The sequence below is a fragment of the Giraffa tippelskirchi genome, chromosome 9 (assembly GCF_054371585.1).
Source record: "Giraffa tippelskirchi isolate mGirTip1 chromosome 9, T2T-mGirTip1v1.2.pri, whole genome shotgun sequence".
NCBI lineage: Eukaryota > Metazoa > Chordata > Mammalia > Artiodactyla > Giraffidae > Giraffa > Giraffa tippelskirchi.
The window spans coordinates 104,781,851-104,795,077 of record NC_137283.1 but is presented as its reverse complement, the minus strand read 5'-3'; the positions used below and the strand labels follow the sequence as shown (position 1 = coordinate 104,795,077).

General features: G+C 34.4%; 1 long non-coding RNA gene across 1 annotated transcript in view; it reads left to right on the top strand.

Moving 5' to 3' along the window:
- The window catches only part of LOC145521258 (uncharacterized), a 235,651-nt gene that overhangs the window by 142,796 nt on the left and 79,628 nt on the right, over window positions 1-13,227 (top strand). The window contains exon 2 of the long non-coding RNA XR_014065273.1: window positions 7,780-7,853. This is a non-coding gene — a long non-coding RNA (uncharacterized LOC145521258). The remainder of the gene's footprint in view (window positions 1-7,779; window positions 7,854-13,227) is intronic.

Here is a 13,227-nt window from a genome sequence, read left to right as displayed (position 1 = left end):
ATGCTCTAGGGAACTCCCAACACTGAACTCTCCCATGACTAGATCATTAGGTGCCCAGAATGTTTGACCAAATATCTGAGCCACTAATGATCTAGTCAAATTGACACATAAAATTACCATCACAATTACTACTACTGTTAATGCACTCCTCAGCTTGAGTCAGCTTTCAGAAGTATAAATGCAGTCATATCACACACACACACACACACACACACACACACACACACACACACACACACACACACACACACACACACACACACACACACACACACACACACACACACACACACACACACACACACACACACACACACACACACACACACACACACACACACACACACACACACACACACACACACACACACACACACACACACACACACACACACACACACACACACACACACACACACACACACACACACACACACACCCCCTCTGATTCTACCAGAATCCCATATACACTTCTGTCATAGGCTCCTTCAGGTAGGTTCTTCTTTAAGAATAATTAATTTGTGATTACATTATAGTTGCTTTACAATGTTGCATTAGTTTCTGCTGTATAATGAAGTGAATCAGCTATATGTACACATATATCCCCTCCCTCTAGGACTGCCCTTCCAACACCTCCCCCCTAATCCCACCCTTCTAGGTCACCACAGAGCACTGAGCTGAGCTCCTTATGTTATACAGCAGGTTCCCACTAGCTATCTATTTTACACATGCTAATGTATATATAGTGTATATATATATTTGATATTGAGCTTCATGAGCTGTTTGTTTATTTTAGAGATTAATCCCTTGTCAGTTGTTTCATTGGCAAATATTTCCTCCCATTTTGAAGGTTATCTTTTTGTCTTGTTTATGGTTTCCTTTGATGTGAAAAATCTTTTAGGTTTAATTAGGTCCCATTCTCAGGTTTATCAGATGTTCTTCTACAAGGCCACCCTTCAGTGCCCATTGACCCCCCCAACTCAGAGAAATTACAACAAGATTTCTAAGTTGCCTCTTTTAAATCATTTGTTACTACTCTTGAGGCAAACAAACAAACAAACAAACAAACAACAGCACCTCATGAGACCACAGCACCCCCATATTTGCTCCAAATAAACCCTCTCTTTTCAACTTCCCTAATTAAATTCTTGGTATTTGTTTATACAGTGGGAGGTGGATAATATGTTGACTTCTTGTATACTTGGACACTTTCTTTTCAAGTCTGGCAGATGTCTAGCTCTAGTGCTTTACTATAGAATAAGCGGTCAGTTATCATCTGTTCTGTTGAGGCCCCAACCAAAACAGATAAACAAAGGCCCCATTTTTAATATCTCATTATATAAGCATTGTCACATTATTTCTAAAGTGGGTGTTTTTCACTGTTACAACAGTGTTTGGAGATGTTCATGTTCACCAGTGTTACATGCTTTTATTTGTAAAATCTATAGTTCATTAATAAATAAAAACTACTAATGAAAATATTTCACTTCTTCTATTATTTATGTGTTGACTCAAAAGCGTGCACAACCTGAGAGTTGTGAGTTAAGCTTTATTTGGAGCAAAATGAAGACAGCAGCCTGGGAGACAGCACCTCAGATAGCTCTAAGAAACTGCTTTAAAGAGGCGGGGGGAGGGTCAGGGTATATAGGATTTTGGTGAAGGGGGAGTTCATACATTTAAGCACATATTTTTGCAGGTTTATGCTAATCATGAGGAACAGATGACTTCTTGAAGGAATTTAGTGCTTTTCTAGATATGAGGAGATATAAGAATTGGGCTCCTAAAATATCTAAATGAAGACCTGTTCTGCCAGTTTTCCAGAGCACAGAGGGCCTCATTCCTGGTTTCCACCCTGACCTCCCTTCAGGGGTTGTTGAAAGTCAAGGCTGGAGCACCATGTGTGATTTAATTCCTGTAGCGATAGATGACAGGTGCCCGTGGTAAGTGTCAAAATTTGTAGTTGACGTATGTATGCATATGATCTTTTTGTCTAAAGTATGTACAGTGTTTACATATTTATATAATGTAAAAGTGTAATACCAATGAGCTTGGGCAATTTTAATTCTATCACTAAATAACTTATTTTGTCTTTGGTTAAAGTCATGTGTTTATGTCCTATATCCAGATACTTATGCTAGCCTTGGTGTTCTTTTCTGTGCTTGTATAAAACACATACATTCCCTTTGTAAAACTTCTTGAAATTTATTTTCAATATTTAAATTTTCTTTTGAGAGTTATGTTTTATTTGGTGGGAAGTTTTAGAAATTCAAGCCTGGGAGGTAGCATCTCAAGTAAACTTGAGGGAACTAACCCAAAGAGGCAAGGGAAGAGCTAGGATATAGGGAGTTTTGTGACAAAGGGCAGGTATTCAGAAATATCAAAAGATTGTTAAGGAAAACTAGATATCCCTAGTTAAGGAATTCAGTGCTTTTCTGTATATGAGAAGATGCACGAGTCTGGGCTCACTGAAACCATTCCTTAGTTATATATACCTCACCTATCTGGGTTCACAGCCTGTGTTTTCACATCTTGAGTTTCTTCAGGGCTCAGTGGCTCACCCTGGAGGGCTATAATCGCTGATGATCGTGACAGCTTTTGTTTACCGATATAGCAGGGAATATTCCATTTCTCAAATCCTCCTCTTGGTAAGGAATTCAACCAATATTTGGGAGACATTTTATGACCAAATTTTGTCCCAAGGCATTGGGAGGCTCATCCCAGATCAGGTGACATTTTTTGTTGATATCCCACTCTATGTGCTAACTTGTGATCTAGGCCCTGTTGATAATTAAACATTTTCTGTCTTACTAGTCTATGATCCAGGAGATATTCTCCCTTGTTGTTTCTTTGCATACCTAGATTCACACTATTAAAATTATTCTATGTAGCATTATAAATGTGATATATTTCCTCAAGATATTTAACCATCAATCTTGTTTGAAGCTTGGTTACATATTGAGTACTAAATGAGAAAAACGTCTTATAAAAGAGAATATAAGTAATGTAGGTAGTAACACTGACAAAGTCATAGTGCAATAGGAAGACACAAATCAAAATCAAACAATTTGGCAAGAACGAACAAATTAAAACAACAATACAACCATCAGGTTCACAGGAGAGTCAGCTGGAGAAGTCAAATTCTGGCAGGATTAGGTAGAGAAAAAAGGATAAATGTCTCATCTTTGTTTACCAAAGATACACTTTATTAACTGTAGGTCATAGCATAAGAGAAAAAAAATTGGGGGTGGGAGGGACAACAGTTAAAGCTAGTATATTTCCCAAAGTCATGAAGTTATAAATCATGTCCATCAGTGCCATTCTTGTTGATCTGGATGAAATAATCAGGTTTTCCATTAGTTTTGTCATTTGCTACCCAGTTCTGTGGTATTATATAAAGCTATCAGAAACTAATTTGTTTATAAAGTTTTTTTGAGTCTTCTTGAAAATCTTCATTTTGTAAAAGCATCAGTGTAAAGTAATAATTGCCTATACAGGATAAATCTTAAACAGCATGATTAAAGATTTGAATACAATGCAAGTAGCAAGAAACTTGGATATTTCTGTGCCATAATATTTTAGGATAACTAGAATTATGATTGACAACGTTATATCAGGACAGGTCAGATGTTAGAGATTCCATATAGAGTTTGGAATATCTATATCAATGACATTTATACATATACTATAACCTGTTTCATCTCCAGTCCTTTGACAATGTTTTTGAAATAATTAAACATACCCAATAAGCTTACTTTAGCATTCATCTCTGAGATGTTGCAGGCTTCTTGCAAAGCATCCCAGACTAAGTTGGAAGTTAAAAGAACTTTAGTTAGATTTTTATATTTGGGAATTTTGTTTAAAATGTCAAAAAAAAGTTTTAAAACACAATAGGATCATAGGTCTTTATGAAATGATACTTATTTAACCAAAGTCACAAAAAGTTTACTTACGGGCACAGAAACTCACAAAAACTGTTATCAAAAGGAGTTCTCTAACAGAGAGAGAAATAAAATTCCAGTCTTATATCAGCTTACTTAACTACAAAATCCCTTTATTTTCTTAATTCAATCTAAATTTAGTTGATCCTAACCATGCAAAAAACTTTTTCTTGGGGTTCCTTTCCATAGCCTTTCATCACTTTCTGTATATATATATCAGGTTGTTTCTTATTTTTTCATCCAAATAAAAGATATTTTATTAAATAGAAGCTCTAACATTCTTTTTCCTCAATAAATATAATTCCATTCCTCATACCTTTCTTTACTGAAAACACAGTTTCGGTTTAATTATATGGTTAAATTAGAATCCTCAACTCTTAAAAAAAAGAAAAACTTAATTTCTAGTGAAAACTAAGAAGTAAGCAATTATGAACTGTCTTTTACATTAGCATTCTGAATATTGGTGAACATAATTATCAGTGATAATTTATAAAAACATTTATTTTCTGGTAGAGAACATCTCAGGGTAACATCATTTTCATTAATAGTCCTAAATACCTTTAGTTTCTCTATTTAGTAATTGTTGTCTCAGTATCTTCATTTTTTGGATATTATCTAGCTATTCAATAAACTTCTATCACTTAAATTAGCACAACTCTAGAACTTTGTTATCAAATATCTGAAGAGATCATTTTAGATATTTCTAAAATATATTATTAAAAAGTTTACGCAGATGCTCTTATCTCATTTATACTTAAAGTCTCATCATATCAAGTTATATTTCTGCAACAGATATAATCAAGTCTTTCTTGACTTCTATTATACTTATATTATATAATTATATATATTATTATAGTTACAATACAGCATTATACTTGTTATTGACTCTAAAGACATGTCTATATTAATTAGATCAACAAACAAACTTTAGTAACAAAAGTATCAACTTAATATTGAACATTTCCCAGTTCCAGTGAACCTTAAAATCACTTTGGCCCATTTCTTCAATTTGTAAGCCCTTTCTTTTAAATTTAACAGAGCTGTTTATAAATTCAATTTTGATAATATATTCCAGAGAGAGAGCTATCTCATATGTAATGTGTGCATAGACACATAATATAAACAGGCAAAACTGGAGACCTCATGGCTTTACTTAAAAATGTTAGTCATGAATCAGGTAATACAACATAAATTTACTAATTTACAAAGAACAGTTGGAATACCTTTAAGTTGCAAACTCAGATGACTAAGGTTTTACTATTTGTAAAGTTTCGCTAAGGGAGTATTCCCAGCAGTTTGAATTCTAAAACTATCACTTTATCACTCTTTTTTTTTTTGGTTTTAGGTCTTGCCTGAATTAGCTAATTAGGCCTCTCAGTTCTTTGTATCCTGTATCTACATTTCTGATTGGTAGAGATTTGCAAGAGAAAGACAGTTGGTTTTAGTTCCCCAAAGAACAAGTCTGTCACTTAAATGGTAATAAAAGATTGTTTTTTCCAGCTATATCAACTATGTATCAGTGAGAATATTTCTAACTAAACTGAAATTTACAAGGTCTATGTTCTAGAAATTTAGAGTTTAATTTATCATGTCTTCAAAATCTTGTATAAGGCTCTTTTTTGATATTGAGCTGCAGGAGCTGCTTGTATATTTTGGAGATTAATCCCTTGCCAGTTGCTTTGCTTACAAATATTTTCTCCCATTCAGAGGGTTGTCTTTTCATTTTGTTTATGGTTTCCTTTGCTGTGCAAAAGCTTTCAAGTTTAATTAGGTCCCATTTATTTTTGGTTTTATTTTCATTACTCTAGGAGTTGGATTGAAAAACCATTATCAGTATTTTAAAACTATTATTGCCTCCTAAAATTTGAAAACCTTTGCCATTCACTGTTAGTACTACAGTTGACCCTTGAACAACACAGGTTGGAACCATGCAAATCCACTTACATGCAGATTCTTTTCAATAAACATATATATGTATACACTGTAAATATTTTTTCTCTTATATTTCCTTAACATTTTATTTTTTCTAGCTTACTTTATTGTAAGACTAGTGTATAATACATATATAAAACATGTTGAGTGTTTGGATCATTGGCAAGGCTTCTGATCAACAGAAGTAGGCTATTAGCAGTTAAGCCCTGTGGAGTCAAAAGCTATGCACCTATTTTCGACTTTGTGGGATGGTTCCCACCCCGAACCTCTGTACTGGTAGAGGGTCAACTCTACAGAAAACTTAAGAACTAAAGGATTGTGTGTGTGTGTGTGTGGAGAAATGGGGTAAAGAACCAGAGAAGTGTGTGTGTATGTATGGAGAAATGGGGTCAAAGTAATGGGCAATGTGAAGAAGTCCAGTTGATAAAGTCAGTGTATGAACTTGCCGGGATCCTGTATTTTAAACACTGATAAGGTCTTTGGAGATAGTTTTTCTTCAACTGATTAGAACTCCCTACAGAAAAATTTATTTTACTTGTCGATTATCTGTGAACCTCTGAATGGAAAATCAGTAGATGAATGCACTCAGAGGTAGTCTTTATTTAGTTTGTGTTCTCCTCCCCACCACCCACCCCAAATCCAGTTGAAGAACTTGAAGAGTTAGCTGCTCTAAGCAGTAAGATCCTTTATGCTATGGATAAAAGCTAAAAATGAAAGTCATGCTCTGTCAATACCTCTGGAATAATTTATGGAATAATTTACTGAAGCCTTTCAAGGAGGATTTGGAAAGTAGATTTAGCATGCTGTTTCTGACTTTGAAGTATAAAATGGCAGGCTTGCTTTCCTGTTCCTTTTATCTCCTGATAGGTAAGAGTTATGAGTAAACTCAGACTCCCAAATAGAATAATTAAAATGAAGACCAGAAAACAGGAGGTGAAATGAGCACATTTAAAAGTTGGATTTGGGATACAATCCTTATTGAAAAATAATCACTTTTCCCTTTAAATGAACACTTCCAAATATCCAGATTTTACTGTTGGTAGAGGAAACATTGGCTTAGTGTCAACTTCTGTATTAAGAAAATACATAAAATTAAAATTTTTGGCAATTGAAACACATTTTTTTACTGAGTCATCACTAATCTCTTTGGCATCTTAGGAAGACTGAACATTAAATAAAACTGATGACAAAGTGAAAAGTGTTGGTATTAACTGCCAGATATTTAGGCTAAATAACTCCTCGGTCCTGGGAGTGATTTGATTCCAAGGCCTGAAGCCTTTAGTAATTAGTAGGAAGAAGGAGATTGTGAAAGAATTTTCTTTATCTTTTTTCACCCTGTTTCTCATGGTCATTTCATTAAAAAGTCCTGGATGTGTTCAAGTGGCTTTTTAGGTCCTCTGCAAAATAAGGATAGCTTTTGATGCATTAATGCATCAGAGTAATGCTTATAACACAGAGGAATAATGCATATTCGTGAAACCAAAGGCCAAACTTCTATTTACTCCACTATAAAGAATAAGATGCAACGGGGAAAGAGGACTTCCCTTTGCTAATATCAATTACTAGCATCTTGAAGGCAATGATGCCCATAGGAAGTCAGTAATCCAGGCAGGTGTGTGCTTGTGAATGAACTGAACAGAAAGAGAAGATGTCATAAAGAGAAAAAGAAAGACAGGAAGAAGAAGGCATTTTGGATGCTTATGAGCAGGGAGCTTGATATAACCAAAGGGCAGTCAAGTGGGAAAAATGAGTAATGTCCATACCATACACTGTTTCTAACTGCATTCTTAATCATTTTTGCAGCAAGATGGAGTCTTTCTGGTAAGACACAAGTAAGCCCTTGTGCTTTACTTACCCTTAAAGATAAAGTGAACATTACATTTAGTGCATGTACCACTTTTTTTTTTAGCAGATAAGCATGAACTTGCACACAGAGGCACTCGTGGATTTGGCTTTGAAAAACTTATAGCACAGCTCATGATGGTAAGTGGCAAATTGAATTTAAGCTAAATAGGATATTTGTCAATGAAAATAAGTAATATGGACTGACAGTTTTTCCCACTTTAAAGTTCTCCTCTGACAAACTAGAGGCATAGTCTCTCTAGTGCCAAAGAAAATGATACACATGAAGAAGTACCTTCAAATTTTTACGAGAGAAGTGTCTTCCCAATTCAGGATGTAAGACTAGCATGATGGGAGAAGTTCAAAGAACTCACAGTGGTTTTGGTTAAACTGACTCTGGACTCCTTACATAGAATTTCAATAGAAATAGCCCACATTGTTATGTTTTGCCTAGTAGATGAACCACAGGAGATAATTGTGTGAATTTATATTATTGCTCCATTATAGTGCCATCATACCTCAAAGCCAGTTCCTTGGGTACTGTATAAGTGCTAGTTTTAATTTTATTTTTGATATGATTAATTCAGACTTAGTTTATCTTTTCTATTACCAAAAATTAACAGGAGCCACATAAGCCTCAGAGTTACTTGCCTGTGTGAGTGCCCACTCTCTTTTCCTCTACCTTGATTTAGACGGTCAGCTCTTTCAGACTGTAGAGTAGAAGATGGATGCTGTGTAGATCCTTGTATCAACCCTTGGAAGGGAGATAACCTAGAATGCCACCAGGCCCATGGTGATTCTACATGACAGAGAAGTACATTTTTATGTACAGGATCACTACGATTTGGGAACTTGGCACCACAGCATTGTGTAGCCTATTCTAGCCAACACGTGATTAGAAAAAGCAGCACTGGTATATTTTCTATGTATGATGACATTCATATGTGCATTTAGGTATCATTATCTGTATTACACAGAGAAAGACTTTAGAACGATGTATACAAGAACACATCATAATCTATAGAGGAGAGCTGGGATTTAACTGTATGGCTTCAGAGGGACCACTTCTATCAGTTATCTATCACATATAGGTATACTAGGCTTTCACATGTTTGTCTCCTAATATACAAAACTGCCCAGTGAAGTATTATTGTTACTATTATTACCACTTTTCAGATAGGAAGGCTGAGACTCAAAAAAATGTAAATAATTCTTAACTGAAGCTCCTGCACTGGAACATGCTGGTTTTAGGCTTTGAACTGTTTCTTGTTTATATTGACATAAATGAAACCTTCATTCTAAGAGAAAGTGATTTCATTACTTGGTAAATAAGAACTCCTCCTGTTCTTGTTTTATTTAAACAAGTTTTAGTTCAGTATGTTGAGGGCTTTCCTGATGACTCCAGGGTAAAGTATCGCCTGCCAGTGCAGGAGACACTGGTTCAATCCCTGGGTCAGGAAGATCCCTTGGAAAAGAAAATGACAACCCACTTCTATTCTTGCTTGGGAAATCCCATGAGGAGAGGAGCTTGATGGGCTATAGTCCATGGGGTTGCAAAGAATAGAACACAACTTAGCAACTAAACAACTAACATGTTTACAGAAGAGATATTTGAAAATCCATTTTTAGAGGAATGAATTAAATAGAATATGTTTTAGTAAAATAACATAAATTCTAGGTTTAAAATCTAAAAGAAGAGATCCAGAAAAATGATTCAAACATACTTATTATTTTAAGTATGAAATATGCTTATTAATAAGATGTACACTTTTTAGTTTGTTATAGTAAAGCATTCACATTTGCAGCATCAAAAATTTAACATTAGCATTTTCTTTTTCCTTTCAACAGAGTTCCAGAATTTATGTTATAACTTCAATATATTACAAGTTGTGTATCAACTTGGCATCTTAGTCTTTGTGAATTTTGTTTAAATTATGTGAAAAATGCAATTTGACCCCAAGCAAAGATTGAATATATACTACTTCTGTGCTGATTTTCATCTTCATTTTTATTTCCTTTTTGAAACAGATTTTTCTTTTTCAAATCATAGAATATTTTGGACTGTTCATTTATTTATAAGGAATTCTCAGGATCCTGTAAGAAATATTTACAGATTTATACAATTTCAGGTAACATTTAAAGAAACTAAAGCTGTATTCTCTCACGTAGCATTAGGTAGATAATTTTAATTCTGAAATTAAAGTGGCAAGAGAAAGAAATTCCTGCTTGTATATTATAAAATTATATAACAGTGGCATTATATAATATTATTATAATTAGATCTATATTATATAATATGTAATATTATTATTCTATAATATACAAAATATTATATATTATATAATATTATAATAATTAGATCTATATTGTAAGTCATAATTCACCACAACATAAACTAGATATTAAGGTTACTAAAGTGATTTTGCATAATAGTGAGATGGGCTCGTTCAGTCGTTTGGTTCTATTCACTATATTTCAGTAAGAAAATAAACTTCTAAAGCATACATACAGAGAGATCGCAAACTTACCAACAAAGATGAGATCATAATTCTACATCTAACCTTCTTGTCTGGGGAACCTTATCTGTTCTATATGAACCTATTTCAGCACAACACAACAGAGAAAGGACAAGTTTTCTTCTACCTCTTTAAGACGCATGTCATCCCATGAAAACTACTGGGCTCTTTCAATTATTTTATGACACTACCCCCAAGAGCTTTTATTCTGTCACAGCCAATGTGCTCACTGTAAGTTGTAAATTTTGATAGCTATATATCTCTTTGGGACCAACTTACATGAAAATTATTTTACCTGTATTTTCAGTTCTGTATGGCTAACTTTTGATGTGCTATTTTAATCCTAATGGAACTGATATTATTGGAAAAGATATTTAAGCAATATAACTATATTTCACGGCCAGTATAGTTGGTTATTGATCCCTACCCACCTCCATTGCTTGTGTCTTTCCCTACTTAGGCTCAAGAGAAAGAGGGAGAGAACTGAGGGAATTCTGCTAGCCCACATTCCCTTGAAGTTGGATGGGAGCTCGTTATTTTGAACTAATAATTGCCCCCTGGGTCTCAAACTCCATTAAGCTTAATGGTCTGGTTTGATTTTCTTGGCTGGTTGTCACTCTAAAAATACCTTGTGTTCTTTTTACTTCTCCTTCCCTGATAGGAACAGACAAGATCTGGTTTTAATTCACACTACATAAAATTAACAAAAGGAACCAGTGAACATTCTTTTGGTGAAAAGGATTTATGGTAATGCCTGCCTCCATTTCATCAAAGAGTGTGATTGCATGGCACATACAGAGTCACCAGGTAGATTTTGATGATATAATTACCAAATTTACTTCTTTAGCTGGTATAAAAACGAGGTCTTCAGGAGTTAAATATCCTTTTCACGGAGAGAAGAGGTAGATTTCAGAATGCCAACTTCTTTCTTTCTGTGTGCTGACTTGGTCTAAATCTATTAACTCTCTTAAAGGTTCTCACAGATGCTCTCTTAGGCTGATGTGTCTACATATCAGTTTGCTGTAGTAAAGTCCACATGCATAAAGAAGGGGAGCACAGTATCTTTTGTCATCAGAACATGGTATCTTTTGTCATTATTAAAACGAGGCAGTGTGAATTTAAAAACCAGAAAATTCTGGCTTTTGCCAAAAATAGAAAGGTACTCAATTGCATAAACTCATGTTTTGAATGAGAATGGAAAGGGAAAACAAACATATTCCAATTTTGTCTTAATGTTTACAGTTATTTATGGATTTAACTTTTTTAAAAATTCCAGATCAACTTAATCTATAAAATTTTGTATTGATTTTTCAAAATTCAGTTAAAATCATTACAAATATTCATCGTTCATTTTCAGCACATTAAAAAATATGTAATTGTCTTATTTTAAAGATGTAGAGGTAGTTGTTTTTAAAACGATCCAAATTTTTGAAAATAATATTTCCCTATGTTGTTGGAAATCAAGAAATTACTGCTCTTTTGAAGCAAGTGAAGTTCATATAGTATAGTATAAGTGTCCCTCTTGGGTTTTTGTTTGTTGTTTTGCTTTGTTTTCCAGACTTGTTCATTTCTCCTTTGTACTAGACAAATATCAATCAATGATTGATGGCAGCAAAGCTGGTCAAATAGTGATATGCATAATGTTTGCTGTAGGTGGCGCTACAATCCTGTGAGAATAATGACAGCCACCAACAGGCCTCCATTATGGTTTACCTAGATATTGATTTGGGAGTACTTCAGAAAAATGGAAACACTAATTAAAAACTTAGTTAAGCCTAAGCAACAGTGATTTTTCCAATTTAAGAAAAAAATGAGAAATTATGTTGAATAAATCTGAAAGTAAATACAAACATATAGATCATATTTTAAACATCAACACCAAGTCTTTCTTAAAACCACTCCCAAGTTATCCTTCCTAGAACTCTTGGCAACCACATTTCTCACACACTGAAAAAGGACAATGGGATCAAAAAGCTGCATTGGCTTCCTCAGCTGAGTTTTCAAAAACATGGAAAGATATGATTTGACAGTAATATATATATATATATACACACACACATATTTTAAAATCAAGCCTTTCTGGAAATACAAGGCACTAAACAAGCCCTACAGTGAAATTACTGTATCTGCCAAATAGCAGAAATAGTTCCCCAAGTTAGAACTTCAAAGATTTTCAGTTCTTTACATAATGAGACTGATAGAATATGACAGAGAAATAGGAAGAAAACATATTTTAACATTTGAATAAAAACCTTAAGTTCCCTATTTATAAGGAGAGGAAGTAGGGAAAATTATCCTTTAGTATTTTCATAGAACTGGTACTGAAGGGATTGGCAACTTAGAGTTTACAGCAGAACTTCTCAGCCTTGGTGTTATAGATATTTGGTGAGGGGTTATTCTTTGCTGACAGAGGCTGTCCTCTGTGTTGTAGAATGTTTAAAAGCATCCCTGAGCTCTACCCATTAGATAGTGCCAGGAGCACTTCTGCCACTCTGCCCCAAGTTGTGATGATGAAAAATGTTTCCAAATGTCACTACTTGTTCCTTTCCAGACAAAATCACCCCTAGTTGAGAACCACTGGTCTAAGGTCATGTTTTCTATACACAAAGAAAAAATAATTCTTAAGGACATCCTAGTGATAATCAGTTCATAAAAATAGTGTTAGTTTTCTAAATAATGTCCCAGAGGACGTAGAAATTTTTTGCTTTTGTCATCATAGACATAGTTCAAGTCTACCACCTGTTTGAGTGAGTGAAAGTCACTCAGTCGTGTCTGACCCTTTGCGACCCAGGCCAGAATACTGGAGTGGGTAGCTTTTCCCTTCTCCAGGGGATCTTCCCAACCCAGGGATTGAACCCCGGTCTCCCGCATCACAGGCAGATTCTTTACCAGCTGAGTTACCCAAACAGACATTCCAGAGTTATATTTTTCTGTTTGAAATAAAATATATTATCCTTTAAAAGCTTATCAGATAATAAAATAGTTATGAAAGTGAAAGG